The sequence below is a fragment of the Manis javanica genome, chromosome X (assembly GCF_040802235.1).
Source record: "Manis javanica isolate MJ-LG chromosome X, MJ_LKY, whole genome shotgun sequence".
Classification (NCBI taxonomy): domain Eukaryota; kingdom Metazoa; phylum Chordata; class Mammalia; order Pholidota; family Manidae; genus Manis; species Manis javanica.
This window is the reverse complement of record NC_133174.1, coordinates 38,097,038-38,115,756: the sequence shown is the minus strand read 5'-3', so window position 1 is coordinate 38,115,756 and position 18,719 is coordinate 38,097,038. Positions and strand designations below refer to the sequence as shown.

Sequence of the window (18,719 nt, the reverse complement as noted above, 5' to 3'; positions counted from 1 at the left end):
CCTCCCCATATTCTACTTCAGCCCTCTATTGGGTAATAGATACATCCAAAGTAAAAAGTACATTTAACCCCACTCTAGAATAATTTGCAGTTTAAAAACAAGCTAGAAAAGATTAATTTTAAGGAAGGTCCAACTTTTTATTCAATCTTTCTAGAACACCATGGAGAAAGCTCTAGTCATGGGTTGAAACCTCATCCAATACTTATATGGATTGTCCTGCCTCCTCCCTCTATTTGCCTTTTGTCCTTTCATTAATGATTTATAACATAGATTTATAAGTTCTTTTAATAACATGCTTATATATCGAAAGTTATAAGCTCTTTGAAGGAATTTTTCTTTGCTTAGCAAACAGACTTTGAAAGATTTTGAATGATTAAATGAAACCAATGGACCTCTAATGACTCTGGAAATACCAAGATTCAAATGGTTTTCTAGGAGACTGAAAACATTTCCATTACTAAAAGTATGGCAGGGCAAAGAATAGACTATCTCTTTCTCCTGATGCTTCTTTGAGCAATGGAATCCATGTAGGCAAATTACTTCAGACAGTCTAAGCATCTAAAAATGGCCTCCATATAAACTTCAACTTATAGAATAAATTAGTCACAGGAATGGAAGTACAATCAAGGGAATAGAGCCAACAATGTTGCAATATCTTGGTGCAGGGACAGAGGGTAACTACACTTACTGTGCTGAGTACATAGTAATGAATATAATTGTTGAATTACTATGTTGTACATCAAAACCAATGTAATATTATATATCAACTATATTCTAATATTAATTAATTAATTACTTGAAATTAAAATAAATAAATAAAAGTGGCCTTCAATATGACTAGTCTTAAAAAAGAACCAAGTCACTACAGAAAGATAGCGACATGAGAGGAGAGACAGAGGCTTCCTCCTAAAACTGGATACAATTAGAAAATATAGTTGGTGCAACTAATCCTGAGAGAGCAACAGGAAAGAGGCCGGCGCCAGACTGCATACACCTGGAGAAAAGAGCAGACCTCACCGAATGGGGTAACATACCAAAGCTGTGGCCAGGCAGGACTCAAGCCCTTCCCACACCCCAGCTCACTATGGGAGGAAGAGAAACTGAGCAGGGATGGGGTGGAAGGCTTGGGACTGCTGAATACCTAGCTCCGGAGATCTGCACTGGGAGCACAAACCTACATCTCATGTTGCTTTCATCATACTCTTCAGATTACGGGGTTGGAAAGCTGGGACAGGCAGAGTTCCTGGGGACACTGGGATTTCGGCTGCTTGTGGAAAGCAGGGATCCATTTCTGGCTGCTCTGAGACAAAAGTTTATATCTGTGCGCTCGGCCCACTGGCCCAGGCAGTGGAGACAGGCACAGGAACCAGGAGGCAGGGAACAGCTCTTTCCTCCCCCAAGGCACCAATACCACTCCCCTGCGACTGCCAACATTGCTTTAGGGGCTGAGCAGCTCCAGAATAGAGTGCCTGGACCCTAGAGGGTGCCATATACAAATATGAAACACCAAAAAAACATGGTCCAGAGTAAAATTACTAATACAACTCCCGAGAAAGATTTAAATGATAAGGACCTTGTGACTCCTCCTGCAAGGGAGTTCAAAATAAAAATCATCAACATGCTAATGGAGGTACGGAAAGACATCCAAGAACTCAGGAATGAATTCAGGTGGGAGATCCAATCGTTGAAGAGCACAATGGAGGGTATTAAAAGCAGGTTGAATATGGTGGAGGAGATGATAAATGAAATAGAAACTAGAGAAGTGGAATACAAAGAAGCTGAGACATAGAGAGAAAAAAAGATCTCTAGGAATGAAAGAATATTGAGAGAACAGTGTGACCAATCCAAACGGAACAATATTCACATTATAGCAATACCAGAAGAAGAAGAGAGAGAGAAAGGGATAGAAAGTGTCTTTGAGGAGGTAGTTGCTGAAAACTTCCCCAATCTGGGGAAGGAGATAGTCTCTCAGGCCATGGAGATCCGCAGAACTCCCAACACAAGGGACCCAAGGAAGACAACACCAAGACACATAGTAATTAAAATGGAAAAGATCAAGGATAAGGACAAACTGTTAAAAGCAGCCAGAGACAGAAATAAGATCACATACAAAGGAAAGCCCATCAGGCTAACATCAGACTTCTCAGCAGAAACCTTACAGACCAGAAGGGAGTGGCATGATGTACTTAATGCCATGAAGCAGAAGGGCTGGGAACCAAGATTACTTTATTTGGAAAGATTATCATTTAAATTTGAAGGAGGGATTAAACAATTTGAAGATAAGCAAAAGCTGAGAAAATTTACTTCCCACAAACCATCTCTACAGTCTATTTTGGAAGGTCTGCTATAGACGAAAGTTTTCCTAAGGTTGAATAGCTGCCACCAGAGGTAATAAAATGACAGTAAAGAAAGTAGAACAGATAATTACTAAGCAAATGCAAAATTAAATTGACTATCCCGAAAGTCAATCAAGGGATAGACAAAAAGCACAGAATATGATACCTAATATATAAAGAATGGAGGAGGAAGAAAAAGGAGGAGAAACAGAAAAGAAGCATTAGATTGTGTTTGTAACAGCATACTAAGTGACTTAAGTTAGACTCTTAGATAGTAAGGAAATTAACCTGAACATTTGGTAACCAAAAACCTAAAGCTTGCAATGGCAATAAGTACATACCTATCAATAATCACCCTAAATGTAAATGGACTGAATGCACCAATCAAAAGACATAGAGTCACTGAATGGATGAAAAAACAAGACCCATCTATATGCTGCTTACACAAGACTCACCTCAAACTCAAAGACATGCACAGACTAAAAGTCAAGGGATGGAAAAAGATATTTCATACAAACAACAGGGAGAATAAAGCACGTGTTGCAGTACTAGTATCAGACAAAATAGACTTCAAAACAAAGAAAGTAACAAGAGATAAAGAAGGATATCAAATAATGATAAAGGGGTCAGTCCAACAAGAGGATATAACCATTATAAATATATATGCGCCCAACACAGGAGCATCAGCATATGTGAAATAAATACTAACAGAACTAAAGGAGGAAATAGAATGCAATGTATTCATTTTAGGAGACTTCAACACACCATTCACTCAAAAGGACAGATCCACCAGACAGAAAATAAGTAAGGATACAGAGGCACAAAACAACACACTAGTACAGATGGACTTAACAGACATCTACAGAACTCTACACCCAAAAGCAACAGGATACACATTCTTCTCAAGTGTACATGGAACATTTTCCAGAATAGACAACATACTAGTCCACAAAAATAGCCTCAGTAAATTAAAAAAGATGGAAATTCTACCAACAAACTTCTCAAACCACAAAGGCATAAAACCAGAAATAAATTGTACAAAGAAAACAAAAAGGCCCACAAACACATGGAGGCTTACCAACATGCTACTAAATAATCAATGGATCAATGACCAAATTAAAATAGACATCAAGCAATATATGGAAGCAAATGACAACAGCAACACAAAGCCCCAACTTCTGTGGGACGCAGCAAAAACAGTCTTAAGAGGAAAGTACATAGCAATCCAGGCATATTTAAAGAAGGAAGAACAAACCCAAATGAATAGTCTAATGTCACAATTATCGAAATTGGAAAAAGAAGAACAAATGAGGCCTAAAAGTCAGAAGAAGGAGGGATATAATAAAGATCAGAGAAGAGATAAATAAAATTGAGAAGAATAAAACAATAGAAAAAAAATCAATGAAACCAAGAGCTGGTTCTTTGAGAAAATAAATAAAATAGATAAGCCTCTAGCCAGACTTATTAAGAGAAAAAGAGAATCAACACACATCAGCAGAATCAGAAATGAGAAAGGAAACATCACGATGGACCCCACAGAAATACAAAGAATTATTAGAGAATACTATGAAAACCTATATGCTAAGAAGCTGGAAAACCTAGAAGAAATGGACAACTTCCTGAAAAAGAAAAACCTTCCAAGACTGACCAAGGAAGAAACACAAAATCTAAACAAACCAATTACCAGCAAAGAAATTGAAGTGGTAATCAAAAAACTACCCAAGAACAAAACTCCCAGGCCGATGGATTTACCTCGGAATTTTATCAGACATACAGAGAAGACATAACACCCATTCTCCTTAAAGATTTCCAAAAAATAGAAGAGGAGGGAATACTCCCAAACTCATTCTATGAAGCCAAAATCACCCTAATGTCAAAACCAGGCAAAGACCCCACCAAAAAGAAAACTACACACCAATATCCCTGATGAATGTCGAAGCAAAAATACTCAACAAAATATTAGCAAACCAAATTCAAAAATACACCAAAAGGATCATACACCATGACCAAGTGGGATTCATCTCAGAGATGCAAGGATGGTACAACATTCAAGAATCCATCAACATCACCCACCACATCAACAAAAAGAAGGGCAAAAACCACATGATCATCTCCATAGATGCTGAAAAAGCATTCAACAAAATTCAACATCCATTCATGATAAAAACTCTCAACAAAATGGGTATAGAGGGCAAGTACCTCAACATAATAAAGGCCATATATGATAAACCCACAGCCAACAACATACTGAACAGTGAGAAGCTGAAAGCTTTTCCTCTGAGATAGGGAACAAGACAGGGATGCCCACTCTCCCTACTGTTATTCAACATAGTACTGGAGGTCCTAGCCATGGCGATTAGAAAACAAAGAAATACAAGGAATCCAAATTGGTAAAGAAGAAGTTAAACTGTCACTATTTTCAGATGACATGATATTGTACATAAAAACCCTACAGACTCCACTCCGAAGATACTAGAACTGATATTGGAATACAGCAAAGTTGCAGGATACAAAATTAACACACACAAATCTGTGGCTTTCCTATACACTAACAATGAACTAATAGAAAGAGAAATCAGGAAAACAATTCCATTCACAATTGCATCAAAAAGAATAAAATACCTAGGAATAAACCTAACCAAGGAAGTGAAAGACCTATACCCTGAAAACTATAAGACACTCTTAAGAGAAATAAAAGAGGACACTAACAAATGGAAACTCATCCCATGCTCTTGGCTAGGAAGAATTAATATCGTCAAAATGGCCATCCGGCCCAAAGCAATATACAGATTTGATGCAATCCCTATCAAATTACCAACAGCATTCTTCAATGAACTGGAACAAATAGTTCACAAATTCATATGGAACCACCAAAGACCCTGAATAGCCAAAGCAATCCTGAGAAGGAAGAATAAAATGGGGGGCATCTTGCTCCCCAACTTCAAGCTCTACTACAAAGCCACAGTAATCAAGACAGTTTGGTACTGGCACAAGAACAAAGCCACAGTCCAATGGAACAGAATAGAGACTCCACACATTAACCCAAATGTATATGGTCAATTAATATATGATAAAGCAGCCATGGACATACAATGGGGAAATGACAGTCTCTTCAACAGATGGTGCTGGCAAAACTGGACAGCTACATGTAAGAGAATGAAACTGGATCACTGTCTAACCCCATACACAAAAGTAAATTTGAAATGGATCAAAGACATGAATCTAAGTCATGAAACCATATAACTCTTAGAAAAAGCATAGGCAAAAATCTCATGGACATAAACATGAGTGACTTCTTCATGAACATATCGCCCTGGGTAAGGGAAACAAAAGCAAAAATGAACAAGTGGGACTATATCAAGCTGAAAAGCTTCTGTACAGCAAAGGACACCATCAAAAGAACAAAGAGGTATCCTACATTATGGGAGAATATATTCATAAATGACAGATCCAATAAGTGTTGACACCCAAAATATATAAAGAGCTCACACACCTCAACAAACAAAAAGCAAATAATCCAATTAAAAAATGGGCAGAGGAGCTGAACAGACAGTTCTCCAAAGGAGAAATTCAGATGGCCAGCAGACACATGAAAAGATGCTCCACATCACTAGTCATCAGAGAAATGCAAATTATAACTACAATGAGATATCACCTTACACCAGCAGGGATTGCCACTATCCAAAAGACAAATAACAACAAATGCTGGCAAGGATGTGGAGAAAGGGGAACCCTCCTACACTGCTGGTGGGAATGTAAATTAGTTCAACCTTTGTGGAAAGCAGTATGGAGGTCCCTCAAAAATCTCAAAATAGAAATACCATTTGACCCAGGAATTCCACTTCTAGGAATTTACTCTAAGAATGCAGCAGCCCAATTTGAAAAAGACAGATGCACCCCTATGTTTATCACAGCACTATTTACAATAGTCAAGAAATGGAAGCAACCTAAGTGTCCATTATTAGATGAATGGATAAAGAAGAGGTGGTACAAATACACGATGGAATCTTATTCAACCATAAGAAGAAAACAAATCCTACCATTTGCAACAACATGGATGGAGCTAGAGGGTATTATGCTCAGTGAAATAAGCCAGGCAGAGAAAGGCAAGTACCAAATGATTTCACTCATATGTGGAGTATAAGAAGAAAGAAAAACTGAAGGTAAAAGACCGCCACAGTATCCCAGAAACCAAGAATGGACTAACAGTTACTAAAGGGAAAGGGACTGGGGAGGATGGGTGGGTAGGGAGGGATAAGGGCAGGGAAAAAGAAGGGGGGGCCTTACGATTAGCATGTATTGTGAGGGGGGAAATGGGGAGGACTGTGCAACACAGAGAAGACAAGTAGTGATTTTACAGCATCTTACTATGCTGATGGACAGTGACTGTGAAGGGGCATGTCGGGGGGAATTGGTGAAGGGTGGAGTCTAGTAAACATAATAATGTTCTTCATGTAATTGTAGATTAATTATAACAAGATGAATAAAAAAAAAAGCAAGTCTAACCTGCCAGCTTCAGGTAATCCATCTTAGTACTTTCAATCAACAGATTCTTCTAGGCCAGTAGCTTTCAATTTTGGCTGCACATTAGAATCACTCAGAGTTTTGGTGGGTTTACCACCTACACCCCCAACAAATCAGAAACTCAGACAATGGAACCAGAACATCAGTACTTTTTAATGTTCTTTGGGGCACAGTAATGTGCAGCCAAGGGTAAAGACCACTGCTCCAAGCCAATGTTTCTCAAATTGCTCTCCATGGACCACTGATAGAAAAATACCCTGGAGAACCAGTTAAAAGTGCCTGTCTCTGACCTCTACTACAGACCTAATGGGTGGGTATTTTGGAAAACCTGCTAAGATAACAAACCTACACAGGTGATTCTTATACACATTGTAACATATATTGTAGATGAGCTTTCTCAAATCCATTCCAATTTCCTCAGAGCAGTGGTCATCAAAGTGTGGTCTCAACTAACACCATCATTGCCACCAGGGAACTTGTTAGAAATGCAAATTATCTGGGGACCCCACCCCAGACCTACTGAATCAGAAACTCTAAAGGTGGGCCCCAACAATTTCTGTTTTAATATACCTCCAAGTGATTCTACTGCATGTTCAAGTTTGAAAACCAATGCCTTATAACATGACTTACTGAGGGCTAGAGATTAGAAAGCTAAAGATTCCCTTTCCCAAACTGTCTTGTAGCTCAGGCTGTTCTTGTGACCTGAAATCTGCCAACTAGATGCACCTCAGTAAGGACTGGAAAGTAGAAATAAGAGGGAGACCAATCTCCTCTTGGCAAGGAAGTAGTAGACGCAGTTGTTTTTTCTGTGATAGTGGTAGTAGGAGTCCCAGTGCCCAGCCCCACCTCTAGTAGGGACTTAGAAGCAGAACACAGAGCCACCTGTTTGTTGGCATGAATCACAACTGAGGAAGTGTGTCCATGAGCAAAGAGTGGTGGCCATGGTTTCCTCCCCCTCAGGAGGCAGCTGAGGTGGTGTGGTCTTTGAGTCAAGAGAGGGCAGCAGCATCCTGATGCCCCAGCTCCTGATTATTCTCTGGTAAATGTAGCAGCTCCCTTGGTGGGCTAGTTCTTTGGTGTTCTAGGTATCAATTCTGGAAGTCAGCCTAGAGCCTGCTCCTCCAAACCTCCTAAGTATTTCATAAATTTCTTATTTCCTTTCATGCTTAAAGTAGCTAGGATACATTTAATACCCTGCATCTGGACCCAGTCCAATGCAACACTTGTGTTAGAGGTCTGATACTGCAGCTGTGGATGCCAGTAACTTTCCCAGGAGACAGCAAGGCCCAAGAAGGCATGTGTGTAGAAGAGTCCCAAAGTACTATTAATAGGACAGTCTATCTCAATTATTTGCTTATTTGCTTATACTGACTCCAACAAAGGATTTCTTGGCCAGGAGCCCAGTCTGCTCCATCATTCCCATCAGAATCTGCCAAAGTCAGCACAAATTAACATTAGTTCACTGAAACCTACTACTAAGCAAACATGGATCAGAACCAGGTTCCCTAACCTCTTCTCACCCCCTTCAATTGCAATTAAACCTCCCTTCTATAAGGAAATTCTGGGATTGCCTTTGACCAACTGTAAGTCCGGGGAAGGAAATCCTGGGACAAAATACCTCTAAAAACCGAAATCAGTCAAAGGGAGAAATAAAGTTTAAAACCCGCTTATTGCTTATAAACTGCAGTCCGGGGCCATCTCTCTACCCTGCTCTGGAAGGAAGAAAGACAGCAAGCAAAGCCAGCCCCTCTCCTTAAACTCTCTGGTTCAGACATGCCCTCAGTTGCCCAGGTAATTACCCATTGACATGAAGATGAACTTCTCTGCACCCCTGAGGATATGTAAATGCACTAAAGCCAGGCAAGATAATCTGGAAATGTTACAATTTTACCCACACCAACTATGTACCCTATTTTTACTAAACTCTTAAAATTCAAGCATGAATAAAGTGAACCTTACCCTCAATCATCTTGCAGACCAGTGAATGAGTGGAAAGATGCCTTGAGGATGCTTGTATTTACAGAAATACAAGCAAATTCCCACTAAATATTCCACTGCATCTAGTTCAGATCATGAAGAAATGACTTAAATTGCCATCAGCAAACTTTGAGGCTGTCCTTAATTCAACAACTTTACTTCTGGCCTGGAAGTATTTTGGCTTCTTTGAAAGTGGTACATCTTCCTTGAGAATCTGTTTTCTTGAAGATTTGGGGAGAAACACATCCTCTGTACATTTAAACAGATATGCACATATTTCAGAGTGGAATTCAAGCTTCAAACTCATTTTTAAATCTCTACTGATGTATATATAACATGAACACAGATAAATATATATATCATAACGGTACAGATCAATGACTTTTCAAAACTGCATATGTCCATGGAACCAGCACCTAGGTCAAGAAACAGAGCATTACCAGCATTCCAGAAGCCACTGTTGTGCCTCTTCCAGAAGCTACCTCCCAAGGGTAACCACTGTACCTACATTTTAACTTTATATAAATGGAATCACACTCTGTGTTTAGTGTCTGGCTTCTTTTGCTCAGCGTTATGTTTGTAAGATCCATCCATATGTTGTATGTAGTTGAAGGTCATTCTTGCTGCTGTATGGTATTCTGTTTTGTGAACATACCGTAATTTATCTATTCTGCTGTTGATGGTTGTTTAAGGAATTTCTAGTTTGAAGTTATGAATAATACTGCTATGAATATTCTTGTACATGTTTTTTGGTGGAAATAAGCACTCATTTGAGCTATGTATATAACCAAGACTAGAATTGTAAGATTATATGTGGGCATATATTCAACTTCAGTAGACACTCTGAAAGAGTTTTCCAAAGTAATTGCACCAAATCCCATTTATTTCTAAATTTTTAAAAAAATGAGACTCTAAAGGAGCTTCATCCTTGGGTTGATGTGTTGAGTGTCCGCTTGGAAGGTACCAGTTCATGCTCTTTGACATATTTCAAGATTTTGTGCTGGGTGCCTGGGAAGGTGGCACCCATTTTGAGTCAAGTATACCATAGCTGCTGGGGCTAATTTTTACAAGTATTTCTTTAAGAAATAATAAAAATCATTGCTGCGTGTGTTAGTTACCTATCACTGCTTAACAAATTACTGCAAACTTAGCAACAAAAACAGCACACTTTTTGACAATTTTCATAGGTCAGGATTCCAACCACAGCTTAGCTGGATGCACTGCTTCAGGTGTCTCTCTGGCTGCATTCAAGGTCCTGGTCAAAGCTCATTTCTCATCAGAGGCTCTACTGGGGAAATACTTATTTCCAAGTTCCCTCAGATTGTTGGCAGAATGCATTTCCTTTTAGCTATAGCACTGAGGGCCTCAGCTTTTTGCTGACTATTGGCTGGAGACTGCCCTCAGATTGTAGGCGCACACCTCTCTGCCAATTCCCATGTGGACTTCTCACATGACCACTTACTTTATCAAACCAGCAAGGAGAATTTTGCTCCAATCTGCTCCTGCAGAGTCTTATATAATATAATGTAATCACAGGAGTGACATCCCATCACCTTTATCGTATTCAATCGATTAGAAGCAAATCACAGGTTCCTGTCCACTCTCAAAGGGGAGGGACTGCAGAAAGGCATGGACACCAGGAAGTGGGAAATCATTAGGGGGTCACTACCCCATTGCTTATGAAGCCCCTGTTGGGTTCTCAGCCACATATAAGCATTTTATTCCCATTAGCTCATATAATCCTTTCAAAAAAATCTCACAGGTAAATATTTGCACTTGTCAGGATTCTTGCCTGCAGACTACCAACAACAGTTGTGGGTAGTTGGAGAATGGACAAAATTAAATGGGGGGTGGGGGGCAGGAGAGCAGATCAGCAGCCAGGAACTAGCCAAGTCATACCATAGGAAGGATCTGGTTTAAGATGTCATGCTCCTGGCCCCTGACTCCCTCCAAGAATAAAGTCAAAGCCACTGCCACTCACAGGGGTCCCCAAAATATTTGTTACCAGTCTACACCAAGTACAGAAATTGAAAAAAAGCATTTAGAAATTTTCTATTACTTTGATGGAGTAATTTTCTCTCTTGAGAACCTAATAACATATATATCATTGAGGGGTTTGGTTTTCATGACTTTTTCAGTTATTGTTTGCTTTCCTAATGACTCATTTTTATGGTCTTTTATCAAAATATCAGTCCCCAGCAAATTGGAAATTTTTAAAACCTGGCCCTTCAGCACAGATAGTTTGTAATGCTCTGGTCTAAACCGCCCTGGCTGGCATTAGCTACCGACTTTGGAGGTAAAATCCCAAGTGCGGGTACCTGTGTCTTGGGGCTGGCTGCATGGTCACTGCCACTGTGGAGTTCAAGAACCTGTCGTTTCCTATGTCTGTGTGTCTGTGCTGGAGCAGATGTCTGCCTCTCTCAGGAGCCCCTCAAAGGTGGGCTTCCCAGATGTAGGAAGTAGTATAGATACCAACTAGTTAAAAAAGTGAGGCGGCAGAGGGAAAGGGAGAGAGAGAGAAATATTTATTTTAAGGAACTGGCTCGCACAATTGTGGGCGTTAGTGTCTGAAATCTATAGGGCAGACCAGCCGTCTGGAAACTCTGCCAGGATGGTTATGTTACAGGCTTGAGGCAGAATTCCTTTTTCCTCTGAGAAACCTTAGCTTTGCTCTTAAGACTTTCAACTGATTGGATGAAGCCCAGCCACATAACAAGGGTAATTCTCTTTACTTAAGGTCAGCTGATTGGAAATGTTAATCACGCCTACAAAGCACCTTCACCCCAACATCTACACAAGTGTGACTAAACAACTGGGCACCATAGCCTAGCCAAGTTGACGCCTAAAGTTAGCCATCACAGTGACATATCAACTCAATTTTATTGTCCGATTTACAGATTGTTAGAGACTGTGGTGGAGAGGTGTGACAATCAGCCTCAGTACCACCTTGCACAGAAGACCCCTGTTACATCACAGACAGGAAATGCAAGGATGAGGAAAATGGGAATGCAAGGTGGAGGGGCAACAGAGGGTCAGGATTCAGGGAAGGCAGACCTGAGGAGAGAGGGCAGTGTAGACTCCAGCTTATAGGCAAGGGGCTGTGAGGTAGGTATGTTGAAAGGGGCAGAGGGGCACACCTACTCTAGACAAAAGGAAAGAAGCTGGGGGTTGGGCGAAGGCTTGCCCCTCCAGGACATTTTTCTACTTCGTCACACTGAAGGAGCCAGCCTTGGAAAATATCCCCCAAAATGTTAGTCAATCAGTCCACATTTCAAAATCCAGAACTTTGTTTTTCATATGGTAATAGAAAAGAGAAAATCATGTTCTTCAAAAGAGCAACTAGCCAAAGGAATACGTCCCTGGAAGTTGGAGGTTATTTTTTGACTGGATTATATTTTTCTCAGAGGTTGAGTTTTTTGGTGGAGTGTTTCTCTAATGGTATGGGTGTAGATAGATTTAATTCCTTCAGGACTAAGTCCCCATTTAAAACAAAGAGCCCAGCCTTCCAGAAGGCTCAGTCCGGTCAGGTCTACAGCTCCACTTGCTTCTCCATTTCACTTTGAAGTAAATCCGGACTGTAGGGCCTGTCCCTGTTCACTTTGAATTCCATATTTGGATACCTAATCACAACTTGACTGCAAGAGTAAGGGAGCTCACTGGGTCTATTTTGAAAACTGCCACACAGAAAATTTGGGACTATCTTGCTCCCCATATCTCAACAGTTTGTGCAGCCACAGTTCCCTGGCTCAGGTACCCCGGAGAAGAAAGAGATGAGACTTAAATTGAGCTTGAAGTTGATGCTTTAAATTGAGAATGAATGTTTTTTTGTGGGGGTTGGAGGAAAGGGGCCTTTTATTTTCTCCAACTTTTTATTATGAGTATTTCTAAACAAACAGGAAAGTTGAAGGAATTATGCAACACCCATATACTCACCACCTTAATTCTACATATATCATGTTGCTGTGTTTTCTTTATCTCAAATCTTTACTTCTATGCCTCCCTCTATCATTTATCCGTTCATCTTATTTGTTGGATGCATATCAAAGTAAGCTGCAGACATCAGTATACTTCACTCCTGAACACTGCAGCATATATAGCATTAACTAGATTGAACTGGGTTTTAGTAAGCAGAAATAACAAGAAAACTTTGGAATCCACCCAAAGTGTGATTAAGGGATGCAAAGATATTCAGCACAACATGATTGAAGGCAATGACTGTACAAACATAAAGTCCTCTGGAGGAAAAACTTAAATGTATGCATAATTCATGACGCTACTTGTCTCTTGCTTTGAAGGACATTCCTTTAATATTTATCTTCAGTCATTACATGCATATATCTCAATTAGCACTGCACTGGTGCTCCACTGCTATGATGTGGATATTCATTAAGATTTTAAATTATTTGTTCATACATGAAGTTTTCATTATTAATGAGCTTATTTCTATCATGATTATTTACTCACTAGCAACTTATGTACACACATTTTCCAGGCAAGCATTTGTGTAATACCTGTGTGTGTGTGTTTGTGTATACTGAGACATTAATTTAAGAGAAGAATGTAGTAGCTAATCTACTGCCAACCATAATAGAGAGGCACTACATATCTTGGCTTACAGCAATTTCCTCCCTCTGACTCTTAATAGTCTATTTCTTTTATCCTTTGCATTCTTTTATTTTCAAACCTATCTCCCTTCCTCCTGCTGTTCATTCTGCATTAAATAGTTTATGAAGATACTCATCACCCCTTTTGACTCTAAAATTTGCTTTGAGCTAAAATACCTCATGACTTTGACACATGACAAAACCAACCCAATTTAACTTGATGACCTAAGGCAATTAATATGCCTTTTTTGTTTTCAGAATCCGTGGATTCAGATTATTTTAAAAGCTGTTGCTAAGCTGTTTGTCTCAGGAGGTAGCCTTAATTAAGGTAAAAATATTCCTCATACTTCAGTAATAGTAATTAGTATACCATCTACTTTGTGTCTACCAAATAGCAGGTATATACACTGGACATGTCAGTGGTGTTGTCCATGCAACAGCTATTGGTGACCCTCTTACTATGTGCAAGGCACTGTGCCAGGTGCTAAAGACACTGCAGTGAATAACATGGACTCACAAAGGTGAAAATCTAGTGTGGGATTATTTGAATTCCTATTAATTACTTAATAACAATTAAAATTGCAATTGGGACTCAAAAAAAGTGGTATTTGAAGTAGATAAAACAGAGAAAGCCCTTACCTAGTCTGGGAGAGTGGGGCAGGTTGGGAGTGCTCAAGGAAGGCTTTCCTAAGGAAGTGACATTTTATCTGAGTCTTGATAGCTGAGTAGGAGTGGGTCAGATAAGAAAAGAGGGGGAGAGCTTTCTAGGTAAAGGAAATAGGATATTCAAAAACCCTTGATTAGGAAAGACCTAACTAAAATCCAGCCAACATGTAGGGAGACTTGCAGAGTTAGGATACAAAAGGAAGCCAGAGAAACTAGCAGGGGCTAGGTCACAGAGTCTTGTAGGCATTGTTAAGGGTTTTGGTATTCACCTATTCATTGATCAGCAGCCATTGAAGAGTTTTAGGTGAAATTAGGAATTGATTTGACCAAAATTGTGTTTTTAGACAACCACTGTTATGTGGAAGATGGTGTTTTACTTAGGTTATAGTTTTGGCTAAGTGTAACTCAGGCTCAAAATAACAATGGCTTAAGATAAGAGCCTGTTTCTCTCCCATGTGAAAGTCTGAGCTGGAATTGGACATTCCAGCGCTGAAAAGTCATTAGGAACTCACTCCCTCTATCTTCTTAACCTACCATCCCTAGATTGTTGCCCTTGCCAGCATTGTCCAAGATTCTGCAGCACCAAAACCACAACTCAACCAGCATGAAAGGCACAACCTGGAAAATTTGTATAGCACTTGCATCCTTGTTCCATTAACAAGAACTTAGCCCAGTGGCCACATCTAGTTGCAAGGGAGTTTGGGAACATGAATGTTTTTTCTAGGTGACTGTGTGCTCAACTAAGAAGTCTATTACTTTGAAAGAAAAGAAGTGGATATTGCAGGACAAGTGGCAGTTTCTGCCAAAGGTGGATTAGAGATAGTCAAGAGAGGAAGCAGGATGACTAGTTTAGGGGCAATTGCAGAAGTACAAGCAGAATATGATGGTAAGTTGGTCTAGCATGGTGAAGTAGAGATGGAGAGAAATGAAGAAATTTAGGAAATGATAGGCACATAGAATCAATAAGACTTATATATAAGAATTAAAGGAGAAAAAGTATAGAGGATAATGTCCAAGTTTTTTAAATGAACAGCCAGGAAAATGGTGGCATCATTAACTGAAGTGGGAAAGACTGGAATTCAACAGATTTATGTAGGCCAATCATAAATTCAGTTTTGAGTTTCTTGTCAGATATTCAAGTACAAATGTTAACAAGGCCAGGCATTGGCAAACTATGGCCTATAAGACAAATTTGGCTCACTGTGTGTTTTTTGAAAACTATTATTATTTTATTATGGTAAAATATAGATAACATAAAATTTACCATTCTAACCATGTTCAAGTATACAGTGTTACAGTAGCATTGATTACATTCACAATGTCACTCACCATCACCATTATTTCCAAAGCTTTTGCATTATCCCAAATACAAACTGTAAGCATTAAGCAATAGTTCCCCATTCCCCCTCCTCCTCAGTCCCTAGCAATTTCTAATCTACTTTCTGCCTCAATGAATTTGCCTATTCTAGATATTTTATATAAGTGGAACCATGCAATATTTGTCCTTTTGTGTCTGGCTTATTTCACTTAGCATAAGTTTTCAAGGTTCACCCATGTTGAAGCATGTGTCAGAACTTCATCCCCTTATATCACTGAGTCCTTGAAGAAAAACATAGAATTAGTTAAAAGAGTGATAACTCTTCAAGCCAACAGAAGTTCTTCAAGGAGCTGAAAAAGAATATACAGTATAGGAGAAAAGAAATGAATTCTAAATTTGAGCAATTTAAACTATTTTGCAGAATGAGCAAGAGGCTATTAAGCAGATACAAAATGGAAAGAAGAACATTTTAAAAGGAAATGAAAACCTTATCACATTTTCAGATCATGTTTCCACATTAAAACATCGGAGGGAAGCAGAGGGCACATGTGTACAGTCAGAACTGGAATTACTGACGTATGTTAAAAATACCCACAACAGGTATCAAGACCTAAAATGTGTTGAACTCTCTTCATTCCCTTTAAAGAAATACAGACTCAGTATTCCTCTCCAGTATTCTGGCTTGGGCAAAATTATCTAGCCATTGCAAATAGATGTGATTCTAGATCTTAAAACAGCACATCTTCAGCTTATAGTCTCTGAAGATGGAAAACTTGTGTGATATAGAAGGAAAAAAACAAAACTTTTGTGATAACCCAAGGAGATTTTATTTCTGCCCTGATGTCCTGGGTTCTAAGAGATTTAATTTTGGCAGGGATTGCTGGGAGCTGAAAGTGGAAAATAAACCTTAAATGGACATTGGAAATGTGTCAGGATAGTCTTGCCAGGAACTGGTGGAATCAACCAATGGATTTTGGGTAGCTAGGTGATATGTTGAGAGCCATTATGTTGCACTGGATTCTTAAAGAGCCTGCTTCTGCCAGTAGTAAGATGCAGTAAGATTGGCATTTTTCTGGACTGAATTAAAACTGATGGGGTTTCCTTTCATAACATCAGTAATAAATCTCTTCTCTATACTTTTAATTATTGTTTTATAGAAGCTTTTGGCCCTATTTCTATACCAGAAACAGTTTCTGAATCTCTTTATAAATCTCATCAGTAGCAGATTATGAAAGATGAGATACCTGGGAATGATTCTGTTTCAGTTTTTAGGGTTAACTTAACCAGCAAATCTTGTCCCAGTAATTCTAGATTATTTTTAGTTTTTACTGCTGAAAACCAGAATAGGTTTTTCTTACTCATTTTTAACAACTACTTAAACATGGTAATAATGCCAATTGCATAGATGTTATAGGCACCAGTTGTCAAGTGCTTTGAGTTTCCTGGATAAAATATTTGAGAATTATATTACTTAACACAACCAATAAATGATTTTACTTTAAGATTGAAAAAAACTTTATTTATTTTTAAGGCTGATTAATTTTCCATTATATGCCTATATCTTTGTTTCTCCATCCATCTGTTGATAGACACCTAAGTTGTTTCCATCTTCTGGTTCTTGTGAATAGTGCTGCACTAATTTTGGCATACAAGTATCTATTTGAGTCCCCATCACTAATTCCTTTGGGTATATACCTGAGTGGAATTGCTAGGTCAAATAGTAATTATATGTTTAACTTTCTGAGAAACCACCAAACTGTTTTCACAGTGGTTGCACCATTTTATATTTCCATCAGGAAAGTATGAGAGCTTCAGTTTCTCCACATCCTTACTAACATGTGTTTTTTCCATTGTTTTATTATTATTGTTGTTGTATCCATTCTAGTAGGTGTGCAATGGTATCTCTTTGCAGTTTTGATTTCCATTTTCTTAATGGGTAATGTTGTTGAGGATCATTCATGTATTTATTGACAATCTTTATATCTTCTTGGAAAATGTTTTATTCAAGTCTTTATGCATTTTAATTGGGTTGTTTGTCTTTTTGTTGCTGAGTTGTAGGAGTTACTTACATATTCAGGATATTAAACTCCTATTAGATATGTTTTGCAAATATTATCCCCATTCTGTGGATTGTCTTCACACTCTCTTAACAGTAACCTTTGATGAGCAAAAGTTTCTAATTTTCATGAGGGCCAGTTGATCTCTTTTCTTTTGTTGCTTGTGCTTTTGGTGTTACAGCTAAGAATCCATTGTCAAATAATCCAAGGTCATGAACATTTTCCCTTATGCATATTTTTTAGAGTTTAAGGGTTTTAGCTCTTATACTTAGATCATTGATCCATTTTGAGTTAATTTTTGTATATGGTGTGGGGCAGGAGTCCAATTTCATTATTTTTTTATGTGGAAATTCAATTTTCCTAGCAACCTTTATTGAAGAGACCATTCTTTTCCCATTCAATAGTCTTGGCATCCTTGTCAAAAATCAATTAGCTGTATATGTATGCATTTATTTCTGAGTCTCAGTTTTATTCCATTGGTCTACATGTCTACATGTCTATCCATATGCTAGTACCACACTTCTTTAACTACTATACCTTTGTAGTAAGCTGGGAAGTTGGGAAGTGTGAGTATTCCAATTTGGTTCTTCTTTTTCAAGACTGTTTTGGTTATTCTGGGGCCCTTGGAATTCCATATGAATTTAAAAATCAGCTTTTCCCTTTCTGCAACAACAACAAAAAAGGCTATTTGGAATTTTGATAGGAATTGTGTTGAATCTGTAGATCACTTTGGGTAGTATTGACACCTTAACAATATTAAGTCTTCCAAACTCTGAACAAAGGATGTCTTTCCATTTATTTAGGTTTTTCTTAATTTCTTTCAGCAATGTTTTGTGATTTTCAGTGTACAAGTCTTTCCTTCCTTGGTTATATTTATTTCTGGGTATTTGTACTTTTAGAAGCTATCATAAAGAGAATTGTTTTCTTAATTTTCATTTCAGATTGTTCATTGCTGATGTTTAGAAATGCAACTTGCTTTTTTGTGTTGATTTTGTAAGCTACAACTTTGCTGGTTTTATTTATTAGCTCTGGTAGCTTTCATAGGGACTCTGGGATTTTCTACATGTAGGATCATGTCATCTGCAGACAGTTTTACTTCTTCCTTACCATTTAAATGCCTTTTATTTCTTTTTCTCTTCTACTAGCTCTGGCTAGGACTTCCAACACAATGTTAAATAGCTCACTGCCTGTTTTTATATGTAAAGTTTTATGGGAGCACAACCATGCTCATTTGTTT

At 38.6% G+C, this 18,719-nt stretch overlaps 1 pseudogene; it reads left to right on the top strand.

Annotated features, from left to right (window-relative positions):
- The first annotated feature begins 14,947 nt into the window (after positions 1-14,947).
- Positions 14,948-16,622, top strand: LOC108391265 (tripartite motif-containing protein 60-like; annotated as a pseudogene).
- Positions 16,623-18,719: the final 2,097 nt, after the last annotated feature.